The sequence below is a fragment of the Caloenas nicobarica genome, chromosome 12 (genome assembly GCF_036013445.1).
Source record: "Caloenas nicobarica isolate bCalNic1 chromosome 12, bCalNic1.hap1, whole genome shotgun sequence".
Lineage (NCBI taxonomy): Eukaryota > Metazoa > Chordata > Aves > Columbiformes > Columbidae > Caloenas > Caloenas nicobarica.
In genome coordinates, this window is record NC_088256.1 from 20,137,010 (window position 1) to 20,153,349 (window position 16,340).

At 37.8% G+C, this 16,340-nt stretch overlaps 1 protein-coding gene across 1 annotated transcript in view; it reads right to left on the reverse strand.

Annotated features, from left to right (window-relative positions):
- Window positions 1-16,340, reverse strand: part of ACSL4 (acyl-CoA synthetase long chain family member 4) — a 60,242-nt gene that overhangs the window by 41,951 nt on the left and 1,951 nt on the right. Inside the window, exon 2 of the mRNA XM_065643057.1 lies at window positions 12,409-12,465. The gene's annotated coding sequence lies outside the window, so the exon portion shown is untranslated. The remainder of the gene's footprint in view (window positions 1-12,408; window positions 12,466-16,340) is intronic.

The window sequence follows — 16,340 nt, forward strand, 5'->3', positions numbered from 1 at the left end:
ACACAAGTCCTAATCATGTATGTCTGTGGGCTGGGTGCTACTTCAAGTAATTCCCAAGGAATATGTAACAGGCAAGTACAAACAATATCCTCTCTTGTCCTTCCATACAAATCGTTCTTGCTTGGAAGACTTGCATGTGCGTATATTCCTCCAAATTTGTAATGTGAGCAGTAATGCTGATAAGATTAGGATGACTCAACTCTTTGCTCATTTGTTTGTAATCATTCCTGTAAGTTTTGGAGGCAAATATATATCAGTAGATTTGCATGAAGGACAGATATAATCTTATGATCAGAATGTGTTTTGGTGCATGAAGGAATAATTATTTTAGAATAACTGGCTTCCTATGTAGCAATTTAACTATTACACAAAGATTAAATGACATGTTTGCTTGTTTATTGATGGTTCGTTTCTTAAAGCAAAAACCATAAATCAACTGATTTAACACTGACAGACTACGAGCTCTTTTCTATACTTATTCATGTAAAATCACATCTAAGAGTGATTTCTGAAAATTATTTGGTGATGAATTGGCAATCTACTTACCAAAGTCTTGTAAAATCTTCTTGAACTCCCTTATGTTTTGTTTTTCCCAAACTGTAAATGACTTCTGGAACATCTCTTTCTATGATTATATATCCCTGTAAGAATCTGTACAAACTGATCTTGCTTTCATCACATATATTTTCCTTCCTTTCAGACATCGCCGTGCCCAGAAGGTAAAATTATGGAGTCCCGACACAAAGCTCCAGCCCAAGGACAGAAGGATTATATATGCCTTCAAGCAACTAGGTGGCATTCCAGTCTTAAAATATTCTACATGTCCTGTCTAAATTTCAGCAAGCTGTCAGCCTGCCCTGCCATGCTCCAGCAGTTCTGCTCCAGCTGTTCCTCAACTTAGAAGGGAGTCTTGCAGCTTCCATACTTTGTCATGATTTACAAGATGGATTACCTGTAAGAATCTCATTTACTCAGCTTGTCAAAATGTCAGGATTTTGCTGGAATTCAAACTATATTATTTTCATTCTGTCTTTGCAGCAAAACTTTCAGTCATATCTTGTTTTTTCTAGCACAACCTCTTTCTTCAGAGGCTGATCACTGCATTGTTTGCCATCAGTCCAGCAGAATCACCTCCGCAGCACTGTGGGCCATTGAAAAAAGAACACAAATTCCAGGGGAAGAGCCTTTAAAATGTTATTTATGGACAATTTGCAGTAGTGGTATAGACTCCCTCAGCAAATTCACATATTACTCTGAACAATGTAATACACGCGTATGATTTTTTTTGTTGGTCACCTTTTTCAGGTCCTTTAGAAGTTACCCACAAAACATCTCATGGGCACACTTTTCTCTCTCCAGTCAACATATGTCTACACAGGCTCTTGCGTTCATGGACAAAGATGCCAGAGTAACAAGTTCCTACATTCTTAGTAGCATTTTTCAGTCACCAAGTAAATACTTCGTTTGCATAATAACTTCATTGTCAAAATATTTGGGTCTAAATTGATCTGTTTCCATTCATAAACATTTGTGGTACACAAAATGTCTATCCATGAAAAACCAGAAATGACATACAAAGATGAGAAGTATGGCTTAACACAGTGTCTTTCAAAAATATATTTGAATTCTTTCCTTAAAAAGTACTTCCCATGAGATCACGGGTTTGACTCGGCACTCAGATGTGTAGAGTAAAAGCAGTCCAGGTGAACTTCAGTTCTTAACACTGTGGTAACCTTAACAAAACTGTGACTGTTTTAAATGCAAGCACTTGTGACATTGACTTCCCTTTTGCCGTTAAAACAGAAGACAATTCTACTTACACAATCACTTCGTCATATCAGTAGCTGCTACCTACTTGTACATGTTGTTCCTTGGCTTTAAGTAATGTCACATATGCAAGAAATATTAATAGAATATGCTTCATTTACACAATACTTGTAACGACTGTACTTTCATTTCTGTCAGTAGTCCTTTTACAAGTTGATTCCTGGAGTCAATTATTTAATTTATTCACATGACACTACATAAGTGAATTGTACGCAGAAGTAATTGTTATTGTTGTAGTAGTTACAGAAGAAGTAAATGCTTGTGAATGAAACCTAGTTCCGAATATTTGGGGTAGGGAATGGCTGCATTCTGAGGTGTTCTCTGCTCCTGCTGGTCTTGTACTCAGAATTCAAAACTGCCTGAAAATAGACACCATCCCACTATCTGTAATCTGGTACCTGGCTGCAAAGGCCAGCTCAGATATCACGATTACACACAGCTGACAAGTACCATGGTGACAGTTTCTTTTTGTTCAGGTGAATAGTATCACTTACAGACCTATTTTCTTACTGGACAATGACAGTTAAGAAAGATGATGCTGGGGGAGTTTCAGCTTTAGCCTGTGTTACGTAGATAATTTAACTTCATTAATATACAATAGAGGCATTTTCAAATAAAAGACTTGTAGCAGTTTGAGAAAATTAAAAGCTCTTGCAAAAATAGGCAGGGTAACAAAAGGTACATTATATTCACTAGACAAATGACCTGAGAAATTCTCTCCCTTACCAAATTTTTGAGCATTATTCTCATGACTTCTTCCAACGTTATCTCTGGGCCTAAGAAGAGATGTTACTCTTCACTGACTTTGTCTTGTTTATCTCCTGATTATTAAGGCCACAAACAGCACTATGGATATTTTTTTTCTTTAAGCATCATTGATCAGTATTTACAGTAACACCCTTCAGGAGAAAAGTCAAGAGTCACGTAAGTCTGATTTTAGGACAATGGAGTGCAGCAGCAGTAGCACCTTTCCTCTTGGCAGTTTTAAGTATCCGTTCTGCCCGCAGAGGTTGTTCAGCAAGCTCGGAAAATGGCAAGTGCAGAGTTTGTGCTGGAGGACTATGCGCTAGTTCTCGGAATTTCAAGGGTAGGTTAAAACAAAGCAGATATATTTCTAAGATCTGTTTTCACACTGGATTTATGTACATTATGGTAAGCTCTGAACTATTAATACCAAAATGCCAGCCACATCTGTCTTGGGCTGGTGTACTAAGTTCATTCCTTCTTATGAGCAAATTTCTCATATTAAAAAGTAAATTACATAATTTGGAGACTTACAAAGCACATAATTTCACTCTTTCCCCTTTTTCTCTCTGCCGTCTACTGAAAAACACACTCCCTTATAAAGTCATTGACTATTTCTTGTTCTTCATGTATTCAACCTGCAATCTGCTTCCATTGAACTTAACTGCAAATTTGCAGTACGATCACAGGGAATGTGTTTCATGCCCATGTTCACCAAAGCGGACTTAGCTGCTGGGAGACAGGGGCAGATACCCCCAGACAACCCACAAGCTTTGCAATGCTTTTTATGCAGTTGGAGTACAAACAGTTGGTTTTGCATGCTACGAAAAGTGTTGAAACACCTTAAGGAAAAAGCTTATCAAGGCAATTAATCAGGAAAGACCAGATTCAGCAGTCAGCTCCAGACCAGGGCTCTTCCTGTGCAGGATGAAAGATGTTGCATTGGCTAATGACAGAAGAAACTACTTGTTTATACTGACACAATTCCAGAAACCTTGGGTTGGTTTGTTTTTCAATGAACTCTAGAAAAAGCAAGCATTAGCTAGAGATCATGGGTAAAGGGGAAAAAAAGAGGGAAGTCCAGCCATGTCTTTTTAGGTTAGAAACCTACATTTCATTTATCTTTCCATAGTACAAACCAATCTTTATTCATCTGGAATTTTGGCATCGCATTTGACTCCTAAGAAACGTATTGATTCATTCTTTGGGGCACAGAACCTTTGTGCTGGATAGGCTGGCCTGCTTTCAAAGTTACCTGTTAACCTACCCAAGTAGGGGGGTTATTCCCTAAAATTAAATAATGCCATTTATATGCTCCCGGGAAGCAATATCGAAGAAATGAAAGAAATGGAAGAGCAGAGAACTTCCAGATTCAACTTCCTCTCATCACAGGCTGCAAATCTAGATCACTTTCAGATTTTGATCCCTGTTATGTCACCCATTAAGAGGGAGAAAAGGAATGCGGACGGCAATTACGCCATGCTTTAATGAGCAGTGAGTGTAGTGATTTTGCTCTTAATGTCTGTCTAAAGTAGTACTGATGGCAGCCAAACATTGATATGTTTTCACAACAGTGCCTCCAATACCTTGTAATTCCAGGTAATTCTTGAAGCACTTCTTAGTATTAGCCCAGGAGGTACAGAGAGTGCAGAAATATTGGCACATCTGTGACTTTTGTACCACAATTAGGAAGTCTGAAACTTCAACTTGAGCATGTGACACAATGCTGCTGAAGAGCAGAGAATTAAAAGCTACATCCTTATTCAATATTATGCTGCTGTTCGCTTCCTTTCCCAGAACTGGCGGACCACAGGAGAACCTGCCTTTACACTGAAATATTGCTGTGCACAATAAACAATTACTCCCATGAAAAGCAGATCTAATGAAGCCTGCCTTGTTGTTTGTTTGGCGTTTTGTTTGTTTGTTTTAAATATATTTGCATCCCTAGCTCTTTATCTTCCGTGGATTCCTTGTTTAAGAATGGCTGATCTCTCATTGCCAAATTGTGCTGTTAATATGAAAGATCATTCAACAATATTCAACATCTCTGTGATTTTGCACATGCAAATTCTGTGTATCTACAATTTTGACTCAATATCAAATTATTTTCAAAAAAGCCAATTGATCTCAAGTTTAAAAACACTCTCAGGCCTTTAAGTCATATGTAGTTGTTTACACTGTTGCATGGAAGTTATCTGATGAACTTCAGCCCACGTCCAGGATTAAAAACAACAAAAAGCTTATAAAACAGCATACCATTTCCTCATAGAGCTTTTCTCGTGAAGTGTTGGGTCACTCCTAGTTATCTTGTGAAACAAGCTTTATGCAATGCCTCAGGTAGGAATTCCAGATGAGAAACAACTAAAGCACCGGTCTCCTTGTTCAAATTTACTCACAAAATCAGATTTATAATCAATGCTACGGTTTCTTCCTTCTCCCCATATTAATAATGTCAAACGTTAAATACTTTTATTCTCCACTCCAATATGCTTAGAACAGCACTTGAAGTGCACAGAGTACTCGCAGTACAGGGGAAGCACTACAAACAGAAAGGACTCTCAAATTTCTACTACTCACTTAATTACTTAATTTCTGAGACTTCTATCCATTTTCTTTTGCGTGTCTGTGTGTGTGTGTGCAGTAATACCAGCAAATGCTACCTCAGTGCAATTTTTATTACTTTACACCTCATGCACAAAATTTAAGACCTTTCAGAATTCATCTTGCAAATAGTCATAATTAAACCTGAGGAAGGTGTCACACAAAGCAAAGGAACAGGGACAGCTATTTCCACAAAAACAAGACTCTGTGAGAACCAGATCAGGCACTTAATGAGCTTCCATTGACTTCAGCAGCACAGGGCTCTGTCCTTACCAAGAGGCCAACAACTTAGACGACTGAAATATTATAAAACATTATCAAATTAATCTCCAGTATGGCCACACTGATTTCTCTGGTGCTAGACTGGGCACAAGTCTGGCCCAGATGCTATAGAACGTGTTGGCACAAATGTAAAGGAATTTGGGAAAAATACTAGAGGATTTGTGATGAATAGGAGGCTTAAATAGTTTTAAACTAACCACCCAAGATTTAACTTTAGACTAATTATTTTTCTATAGTGTAACTTAACAGCAGTTCCTCTTAATAATGGATTAAAAAGTTTAAAATAAGCCAGCCATATTCAATACTGTGGGAGATCTACAGTAATAATTACCAATTAAGCCTGATAATCTCATAAGTCTATAGCTCTAAGACATTCCCTTGGGTATTAGGTGATATTTTAGCCAAATACTGAAATGTGCATTCAGGTAAATAAACAAATAAATAGTTTTAGCAGAGCAAGATTAAAATGCCTGCCATTAACCCAAAATACTAATAAATAAATGCTGTCAAGTTTTATCTAATGATCAATGCATTCCCAGAAGGATTCCTGCTTTTTTTCCTCACAGACTCGGTGAGGAAATCAAACAAGGATGTGTAATATTCAGTGATAACTTCAAGTTTTTTAGGCCTGTCTGGATACAGAATGGATGCAAATGCTGGAGCTGACGAGCAGACTTGGTGAGAATTCTGGTTGAAGGTATTTCAAGGCCTTTTGCAAAGAAGATATGAACCCTCACCCTTTCCCTAACACACACCCCTTTTAAGGATCAGAGAACAGAGGGAAGCATCATCTGGGAATTAAATTTCAGAAACTGATTGAGAATTTTAACATCCTCGGTTCTACAAGGTTTTGACTACTACGCTCTACTCCTTGCAGTTTAGCCAAAATATTTCAGATTATTCAGGCCATTCAACATCCAAAAATACACTGTGGAAACCTCTTGCTTCCGCTAATCGGGAGAGGTATCTAGGTGTCTGTGTAGCAGCACTCAAGCAGGATTATCAAGAGTTAGATTTACTGTTTATTTTGACATTATACTTACACAACTTGTATCTATGCAAGCTCTATCCCATAGCACTATTGAGTTGTCCTGCTTGCATCCTTTACTGATTTTCTTTTTTTTTTGGTTAACAATCTTCCCCAAAACCACTCTGTAGCATGGCAATGAACAGTGATCCAGGTAATTTTAATTTCTTTCCTAAAAATCACCTACTTTGAAGAAAGGAAAGGGCATCTCTTTAACAGCAGTAGCCACAAGACTGGAAACCTGACTTTTTTTCTCAGGGGCATAAACCAGGCTGAAATCAGCAGGACCTGTGCTGCCACCTGCTGTGCTGGGTTTTTTTCCCCCCTCAATTAAAGATGTCGCAATTTTGTGACAAAAGGTTATATTGCAGCATGCAGATGGCTAGCCTAATTTCTCTCATTAAAAATCCTCTAATGGGAAGATTTAGACACATATAGGAACGAAGGAAAACATGTCTTGAAGCAGAGGCGCATTCACTGGTGTACACTCCTGGTTTTTTCATGCAAAATCAAATGGGTAGGTGCCTCATCTGAGAAGGCTGCACACATCTGCTCTGGGACATTAGTTTGCGTGTGTACCATCTGCATGTTTACAACCCAATACACGTCCATCTCTACAAAATAAATACTCTCAAAAAAACAACTACTGGTGACATTTGATCTGTTTTACAAAGTATGTGAATGAATGCATAAGAACTGTCTTTAACCCTAAAGATAATACAAAGTTTTGGCTAAGTCTTCATCATACTAAATAGCACTCACCTGCTTGGCTGAGGCTTTTTTCCCTGTTTTTATTTTTGAAAGAAAAGCAGATGATGTGTGGGCTTTCCTTAGTCACAGAACAGATAAGTGGTCTCAGCTAAGAAATGTTCACATCAGCTATATAAGGCTTCCCAGCAGGCGTTCTTCAGTTATTAGGTAAGTAGCCCACTATGAAAAAAAAAGTTTGTCCCTCTCAGAACTTTTCCACCCATCTGTTACTGAAATACCAAGATACCTAATGAATAAGAGGAATACTAGACTGGTGCCATTTCAGAAAGCTCTTTAAATTCTTCATGAGAATTATTTCAGATAGGTGCAATATATTAAAGTTAAATACTGTCTTCGGGTGGAGGCAGACAGAAATTGAAGAAAATAAAGCAGACTTGTAAAACACAATCTGTTGAGATCTACGTCGTGTTCATTACATAGAACAATTCTCTCGGTTTGATCACTAGCGCCCCCTATGCTCGCTGCAACTATTATTAAAACTTTTTGGGAAAAGATGTTAAGATGACTAAAATATTGACAAATGCTAACTAAAAAGACAAAGTGGTCACTCGGAAAACACCTGCAAGATCTTTTGAACAGAAAAAAAAAAATTACCATGTTTCTAACAGTACATGTTTGCAGCAGGTATTTAGTTGCTGACAATGCCTCAGTGATTGGGTGTTTCTCCCCTAATGTCACTGAAAGACCTGAAGCCCTTTTCAGATGTCACCTCTCTACCCAGGACAGGTTTAATTTGATCCTTGCGTGAACCCACTTGCTCATAACATTTCAAAGCAGAAAAAGCAAGTCTCAAAGAAACTTTTCTCTCTTTTCACCATTACTCAGTTTTTAAACAGAAAAATCTGTTACTGAGTCCAGTATGATCTGCTGGGTAAAACACCTGCGTTGAGTCCCATAGTCCCGTGTCCCTGGCTGGGCAAGAAAAGCTTGTGTCAATGTTGAGATTTTTGGAAAAAAATCTTCCCAGCGATCATTTAGAGGAGGAAACAAAACTCAACTAGCTCTGAAGCACGATGCACACCATCAGCCAAGCTGTTAAAATGCTCATATGAACATAAGCCACGAGTCCTGATAAATTTCGAGACCTCTGTAGTAAATATTTCTAGACTTATGAAAGAGACTAAAAGGGGCTGAGCTATCTGGAAATCACATATCTGAAAAATAAATACTCTTTTGCCTGTTCTATTACTGAAAGCTACTGGCAAGCATCCACTGATGTAGTATGAATAAAGGAGCCATCGACTACGGGTTTCATCTGAATACTGAGATAAGAACATAAGCAGAAATTTTAAATCTGCATAACATATGTATTTTCTTGTTTCCTTCAAACATTGTGCATTACGTTGGCCTAAGCAAAAAAACCTCTTATATTTACACATCATCTCCTTTCAAAAATATGCAATCCTTACACATTTCAAGAAAACTTAATTCAAGTTATTTGTCACTAAATTTCAGTCCAGTAACTGCTGCAGTTTAGAGCTGGTTCCTTCCTACCCATCTCATTAGAAAACCATGAAATCTGTTTCCCTCTTTCAGCTCTAACAGGAGAAAACACAATTCCTGCCTTCTTTTCTGCAAACAGTGGCACCTTTTCCAACATTTGTTCTATCAGTGTATGAAGTATTAAAAACTGCTTGATGTGGCCGGGCCTCTGCCAAGACCTCAGTGACCAAATGCCCTGTGTTCATGCCTTTTGCAGAAACAGGTGTGTATTCTTGGTATTTAAAGTAAAACTCCCTTATAGAAGAGTATCATGCAGGTGTGTCATGTATTATTAGAACAAAACTGGTCTAATTCTTACTATTTCATTTCCTATGTGTAGAAGAGTAGCGATAACAACATTGTCAAGAAATAAAACCACAAAAATTGTGCTTTTACTGAAAAAGAAAGGGGTTTTTTTTCTATTTTATTAATTAGCACAGCATTATAATGAGAATTTAAGAGAGTGAACAACCACTAGAGGGCTCATTATTCCATATAGTCTTTTTAACAAAATGGTGAAATAAACCTTTCAGTAACAAAGAACTCAAACATGACCTCTGTCTTCTATGAGGCTCCTACATTTATGAAATGCATAAACTTGCACAGAAAAACATGTGAGTATACTCGTTTTTCCTCAATAACTTATTAAAACAAACTAAAGACATACCTCTCCATGGTCTGCGCCAGGGGCTGCAGGGGAATCTCCGCTCCAGTGCCTGGAGCAGCTCCTGCCCCTCTTCCTCTGCTGACCTTGCTGTCTGCAGAGTTGTTCCTCTCACATGTTCTCACTCCTCTCCCCAGCTGCTCTTCCTGCAGTTTTTGGACATGGGGGATGCTTCTGGCATCTTCTCACAGAAGCCACTGCTGCAGCCCACTGCTACCCAAACCTGGCCACACAAACCCAATAGGAGAGTAGAGGAGCAGCCTTTTGGCATTTTACAGCTTCTATTTTCATGGATTATATTCAACAGAAATGTTAAAATGTGTGAGCACTATCTATGTATGCTAATGAATGAGAGGAGGATGTAGCAGAACCCATGTCTGGCTCAGACACCTTTGCGAAAAATATGTAATACACTGCCTGATGTATCACTGTAGAAGCCAAGGTATTGAACACCTCCTTCCCTAAATATCACAACAGATAAAAATACCCAGTGATAACACAATAATATCACAGACCTGATCACATACTATTCCATGATGGAATGGAGTAGTACAAATTTAATACAACTTAATTAACCAGAGATCACACCATGCAATTGTTCTCCTTCCTACCTTTTGTTTTGTTTCTGAGACATTTGGTTTACATTATGTTAAATATAGCGGTTCCCTGATTTTGAATACCAAATGTCGCTGTGCTATTAATAATAAAGGCAAATTCCACACAGAAGTTTAGAGAAGACACAAGTTTTCAGAATCAGGCTGAGATTCATAAGTAATGACAGCGTGTCTCATAATCAGAAGTTAGATTTCTGTTTTTAAGACTGAACTCAGTCTTAGCTAGAAGGGTTTTCAGTAAGTCTTCATAGATGTCAATGTGCCAAATAAACTACAGCAAAATAGAACAAAAATAGAAAGCATAGATTCTTCTCCATGCATATCTATGTAGATTCATAGAATCACACACCTCCTACGTATACCAGTCATTGCTAAAATCAACTCTCACAAACATGAAGCAGGCTGACAATTCTTGTAAAACTAATATGGCAATCAAATAATCCAGTATTTAATTCATTGACTTATTTTCCTGAGCCATCAACAGGAAAAGTATCTTGTAGTCTAACTATAGATGTTTGAGAGATCACCTTCCATTTGGATCTGGTTCACTAAAAGACTAGCTAAGCATTGTTAGGAAATTTATTGAATTGTTGTGGACATGAACATCTATAAGAGTCCATTATATTATTATAATATTTTGACTTGGAAGGCAGTAGTGAAAAAAGTGCTGTTAAGGCTGAGCTTCCAAGAAAAAGAGTTCAGGTGGTTCTCTGTGAAATGCCTTTTATTATATTTTGCAATATTATGGTGCTAAACATGAAATAAGTTAAACATAAAGCAAATGCCTTGAAAACTAAAAAATGGCTAAACAATACAGGACACAAACACAAAAGGGAGTGAATGTCATTGAGCACTGTAAGGCATAAAACGTTCAGTTACTGACGTGTGAGAAGAGCAGTTGTCCTTCCATTAGTTCCATTAGTGTTTAAGAAGAACACATAAATAACATCTGGATGGGAACTTTAATTTTCTTATAAACACGTTATATGTCTTATAGCAGATCCATTTTTTTCACACTCATTTTAAGAAAAATATTTTCCCCAAGCTCCAAACAACTTCAGAGAATGCCTTTACTCATTTAACACATGAACACATATCACCATTTCTCAGATGCATCCTCAACCTGTATTAGTTACTGACCATCCTGTTTGACCTTTTTAACTTCAGCATGGGTAATTAATATGCAAATGACCTCTTAACTATTATTTTCTTTATCTCAAAGCAAACCTCACACATCCATGATATTTATTTCTCTCTGCTTTTCTATCCAACTGTTTTTGTGTCTATTAATATTGCAGCTTTTAATGTAAGGGAAAAAAACTCAAATATTGCAAACATGACAGAAATGTGATTCAATGAAAAGCTGGTTCACACAGTTGTCATCTAACAAGTTTCTGTTGCTGCTTTATATAATTCTTTTCAGTCCATCAGATTAAAAACCATGCAAAGGTGATATGCTTTTTAAGCTTCTATTTTGAATGTTTCAAGTTGACATTTACTTTTTTTCAGTATTGTCTAGCAGAAGTTCTAGCTAAATTAGCTGACAAGGAGAGATGTGATAAATCAACAGCCTTTCATATTTCTCTCAAGAAAACTCCTCAAGAGGAAATCAGCAATTACACTACCACAAGCCTTTCTTTAAATTCATAAAAAATACATGCGAGCAACTGAATAAACAGAAGGAAGTCAGAATAACTGATGGAAGAATCTCTATGTTCATAGATTTGCAGCAAGAAAACCCAACCAACCAACCAACAGCAAACAGCAAAATAACAACAAAAAAGCCTCCCTGTACTGAGTGACCAGATTTAACTTTTCCAAGTGGTTGCCCTATAGGCACTTCTGGTTGCAAACGTAGTTTTCAAAATATGAACTGTAGATAATTCAACATGAATTGGGGGGGACAGAGAATATTTACTCTAGGGATTAATGACAATATAACCACTGGCACTTGGTTTTTTCACTTGCTGATACAAGCACACAAGAACAAAGACACAACCTTACTGATTTGTTGGGAGGCATCTTCCTGTGTCCTAGGAGAAAGATTACTTATTTTTTTGCCAAAATTTGAGAATGAACCACCAACAGTTATTCTGAACATTACCTTTTTTAAGTTATATACAAAAAATGGAAGAGAAAAGACACCTATTTCTGAACTGGTATTTCTGCTCACCCGTGCTCAATTTAAGCATGCTGCATCTATCAAAACTAACAATGAAGGAAATATTAATGGTTAGATTTTCTTAAAAAAACTAAATAGTTTCGAAGACTACATTTAATATTTTCTCGCTCTGTCACTGAAGTACACGAAAATTGTTTAAAAATAGAAAACAAAACTGACCAGTCTATTTCCCATATTTATGCTCCGGAAAACAAAACAAAAATTCAGCACTTACCATAGTCAGTTGTTCGGAGAAAGGACTTTCTCACATTTTCTTCTTTTCTTCTGATATCTACAGCAAGGTAAATGACATTTATATTAGATCTAAAAAGCGTATTGTATGCTAGCAGCACTGATATATACCCATCTACAGCTTAATTATGAGAAATGTAGTAAGTAGTAGAGTGTTTGACTGTCACTTAATTATCACAGTCTATTTCCCATGTTCATGCTCAATAAAACAAAACAAGTAATGAGCATTTACTGTAGTCAGTATAACATTGCTTGCAGCCCCACTGCTTTCACAAGTGATCCTGGTTTTGATTACTTTCTGAAAGGTGGATATAAAGAGAATTTTCTTAAGACTATAAGAATATTTCAGGACTTAGTAGCCTGGGGTATCGCAACCAACCTAACAACAAAAACCACATTGAAAATAAGAGGAGAGAGGAAGCATGTACATGTGTACACTTCTGAAGATTTAGTCAGGGTATGGGAGCAATTTTCCTAATTTGTGAAGGGAAAGTACATTTTACTTAATTCCTGGGCTACAAGGAATGCAGCAAGAAGGCCGGGTGAAAAACGGAAAAAGGCAAGACGTTAGCAGAAAGCCAAAGAGACTCTGGTTTCTATTTTGTACAGAAAGAAGCCCTCTGGTTTACAAGTCTAAGCAGTAGAAATGTTGCTTTCTGTGCACACGACTTGAATATATTCATGCCCATAGCCTGCAAGTGTTGCCCTGGGGCGATTCCAAGTCTCATTGTGGCTGCTCAAAGCATACTTTGGACTGCAATACTGTGTCCAGTGCTGTTCTTCAGACAAGAAATGACACACTAACAAGGAGCCTCAACCCAATTTCTGTTTTAAACCTACGAGAGTGATAAAATTTGTTGCTGACTCTAACTCCATTTGCATCTCCAAAGATCATCAGACCAAAGATCCTGCACGTAATGTTCACGTACTTTTATTTAAAAAAAAAAAAAAAAAATCGTAAATAAATAGCAGTACGTTAACTGGCCACCTAATCCCAACTATTTGCAAAACTTGTCCCTATTCCTGCTTCTCCCTTCAAGCCAGAGTCCCTCTTTCCTTCTTGTCTTAGGCAGGCAATTTAATTTCCTTCCTAGTTCCTATGTCTGTATGAGTAGGAATTCAAACAAGGCTCACTTCTTGCTATCTAGACCAAGCACATAAAAGTACAAGAATGCTAATTTGCAAGCTGAGAGAACAAAACAAACTGTTGTCTCCAATGCACAATCAATCTTGCAAGACTGTGTCACTCAGGGCTGACCAAGAAATGCCTAATAAAGGTGGGAGAAGAAAAAAGGAAATGAAAGAGAGGATGAAATGGAAGAGTTACAGATACAACGAGTTGGGAAGATTTTTTGTTTCAGTCCTGACTGCCACAGACTATGTGAAATTAGACAAGACACAATTGCCTTGTGCTTCAGGTTTCTTTCAAGCGACAGGAATAAAATCCCTTTTCCCTATGCTGCAGAGGGATGTAACAGCTCCAAACCAAGACTGGTACCAGTCAGAGGACAGCATGGGGAATGTGCTCAGAGATCTGACAGTTGCACCCATTTCCAACCATTATCAAGATGACAGTTCCTCTCAGCCTATTTATTTACATTACCACCCACAATATAGTGGATTTTTTTTTTCCTAAAGCTGTGATCATCTGTTTTTGCATAATACATTATGAGTTATAAATACAAGATTAATCATTCACCCTGTCACTTCAAGCAATCTAGTTTTCTGTCAGCTAGAAGACTAATAAACTCCTACTCATTAGAAATTGTTTTATTACTTTGTGCATAGAAGTGTATGATAGATTACAGCTTCAGTGTTAAAGTAGCTCTGCTGATGTCTTTAGTTATACCTGTGAATGTTGTTAATCGCCAGAAACATTTCAAGAATTAAAATATTACTTCATTGCTTTAAAAAGAAAAAAAACAAAAAACTCCTATACAATAAGGACAAACAGTTTCTATTAAATCTACAGGTGTTAACTGCATACTGATGTCTAGAATCACATTTCTAAAGTACGACAATATATCTTGATGTTTAGGAAAGGTCTCAATTTATGTACTTAAATTCAAAGGATTTGAGGACAGCCTTAAGCTAAGCACATGCTTAAAAGTTTTTTTTAATAAGATTTAAGTTCTTTCAGTCCCTCTGCTTTGAAGTTCAACTTCTGATGCTTATTGGTGATATCTACCACATACAAGACATCAGGCCTTGCCTTTACTTCCAGGCTTACTTAAGAAGGAAATTGGAAATGATACATTAACGAGAGACGGGATGCAGAGTTATATTTTACAGAGGGATCAGCGCTATATTAGGTGACTTAGAATTCCACAGGTTGGCAGGGAGCAGCGAGAGCGTGGCTGCTCCCCCAGGGCTGGCAATCCAGGAGCCACGGGTAGGGGCAGCAACCTTGCCAACAAACCAGGTGAGCAGAACAGGGCTAGGGACGGTGACAGGTTCTGTTGCGAGTCCAGCGACCATTAGAGAAATGAGGGGTGACAAGTCAGGTCCAAGACCAGTCTGGGAACAGCAAAGGACAGAGCTGAGGACAGAGCTTGGGTGAGGGCTGGGGTCCAGGCCAGAGCTACCACGGGGCTCCCAGGCAGCTGATCCACGAGTAGGAGCCCCACACGAGGTTGCTCCAGGGGTTAAGGACCACTGGCACACCCAGGGCCCCAGCATTTCTTCATGGATTAACATTAGATTTCACCATTTTCATACTTCAAGAAGCCACAGTCAGAAAAATAAATCCCACGTTAGATATGAGAACAAGCCTCAGGCTCTTGTGCAAACATTTTAGTCACAGGAATTTATTGCTTTTAGAGAACCATTTCTATTGATATAGGGGATATACATGTTTACAGTGGATCTTAGTAAGAGCCTAAATTACTTAGTGAAAGGATGAGAAGAAATGGTTAACAAACGGAAAAGAGCAATGGCTTAGCATTCAGTCAATAATACTACATTCTTATTCAGAGATTTCAGAGTGCTTTTCAAAGAAGCTGAAGAAACTGAAACAGAGAATGAAGGAACTGTGCCTAGGCCACCCAGCAGATCAAGATCAGAGAAACAGATCTTGTGGATTTGTAGCGGACCACAAGCTGAACATGAATCAACGATACTGTGCTGTTGCAAAGAAATAAACAATCGTACCAGGATGTCCAGTTTTATACCAACTATGTTTCTTCTTTCCAATGAGTGGAAAAATCACAGAAAAACAAGAGATTGCCTCATCCACTGCCATGACCCAAAGTAGGATCAAACAGATCAGCAAAGTGTTCCAGGTTACAACTACCTCTAGAATTATCAGTCACGTTAATCAGCTTCCTCATGTACTCAACCACATAGACCCAGAAAAGCTTATGCTGGCATAAGACAGTGTGAGAGAAAATGAGTAGCAAAGGGAAGTGGTGATTTATACCAGGTGTCTTATATCAGTATAATGTGCTGAACTATGCTACAACTTGATCTTACTGAATGTCTTTATTTTTTTAAAAAAGCATGTTTCTGAATGGTTAAGACTGTTTTAAAATTTAATTCTGTCCTCCTCAGCTTTGCATCACCTGCAAAATTAATAAGTATGTTCTCTATTATTTACATTGTTAATAACAAAAAGACTCAGACTGAAGACAGGTTCTAGGAACCCAGCAATATATTCTTTCCTTTTGACAGTGAACTACTGCTTGCTACCCAGTCCATTTTGTATAGACATTATAATACCTTTATCCAGATGGTATTTCTCTAACTTTTTAATGAAAATGTCATCAAGTGTCAAAATCGTAATCAAACAGACAACAGGCTCTGTCCTATCCACAAGGCCTGTTCCTTACTGGAGGAGAAAATCAATTTATCTAGCATGACTTATTTTTGACAGATCCACGATGACTGCTATCATTCCCAGTTCATCATCTAGGTGCT